This window comes from Cynara cardunculus (genome assembly GCF_001531365.2).
Source record: "Cynara cardunculus var. scolymus isolate 2C chromosome LG 3, CcrdV1, whole genome shotgun sequence".
Classification (NCBI taxonomy): domain Eukaryota; kingdom Viridiplantae; phylum Streptophyta; class Magnoliopsida; order Asterales; family Asteraceae; genus Cynara; species Cynara cardunculus.
Window position 1 is genome coordinate 6,356,805 of NC_037530.1, and position 1,451 is coordinate 6,358,255.

Here is a 1,451-nt window from a genome sequence, read left to right on the forward strand (position 1 = left end):
TGTGGCTCTTTGGCATCTTTGGAAGTGGCGGAACGAAATTCTTCATGCTGAGGATGAGGTGAAATCCAAGAAAAAATGTGAAGATCCATTCCCTTGTGTTCAAAATGTCTCGAAGCTTTGGATGGAAAACAGAAATCGTAAATTCCATCTTAATTGGGAAGTTTGGTCTTCCTCTCCCTATTTTATTTAGTCTCTTTGATTTTGTCATCACGTCTGTTTGGGATAGGTTTTTTTTTTTACATTGGTTTTGTAAGGGGATGTCTTGGTTTCGTCTTTTTGCCCCTTGTGTTTTTGGTATCTTTGTATTTTTTTTGTATCTAGCTTCTTGCTAGATTTGTTTTGTTTTATTATAGTGGTTGGCTTGGTGAGGGTGATGGCCATGCCGAAGCTCTCTTCATTGTCCTTCCTTTTGCCTTTAAAAAAAAACTATATTTTTTTATTGGAATTATGTTTGCTATTTCTTTCTGTTTCTAATTAGTCCGTCTTGATAGTTAGCTCTTGGCCTTCTAATTGAAAAACAAGGTCAAACGTCTTTTTACCTTGGAATACAATAACCCCATGGGGAGTTAGCGGATCCGCTCTGACACCGTTAACTTTAGCTTTGTTAAATTAAGGGTAATTCGGTCGTTTTTTTTAAATAACATAATGTCTATATTTTTATTATTAACGTAATATCTATTAGAGGCTCATTCAAGAGATAACTGATTAGTTTGTGGTAACTGTAAGATCCAATCTCAACCACAAATCAATTGATAAATTAGGAAATTAATAATTACGGTAGTTTGAGTTAAAATTATAATTAGAGAGCATTTTAGGTATTTTTTAAAAACTCTTATCTCCTCTCTCATCTTTCCGACCTCCAATCTCCGGCCTCCGGTGAACATTAATCCGGCAGGTACCAAGTAATTACAAAGATACACAATGTGATACTCACTGTGATATATTGAGATACCATTGTGATACCAACTATGATACCAACTCAAACCTTAAAAACAAAGATATACAATGTGATACTCATTGTGATATATTGTGATACCGATTTCACCGGAAGTCGGAGAGATGAGAGAGGAGAGAGGAAAGAGGAGTTTAAAAAAAATACATAATATGTCCTCTAATTATAATTTTAACTCAAACTATCATAATTATTAATTTTCTAATTTATCCGTTGATTTGTGGTTGAGATTGAACCTCACAGTTACCACAAACTACTCAGTTCTCATTTGATTAGTCCCCATATCTATTATATATATATATATATATATATATACTATATTATAAAGCATTTGGCTAAAACTCTTAAAAATTCTTAAACTCGTTCATCCCTATCCGATTTCATCTCATATCTAAATTCGTGAAACTAACTGCAGATAAACACAATCAAATACAGGATAAACATCTCATTTTAAATATAAAAAATCTAAAATATAACTGGTATAATCATTAAATTCTAA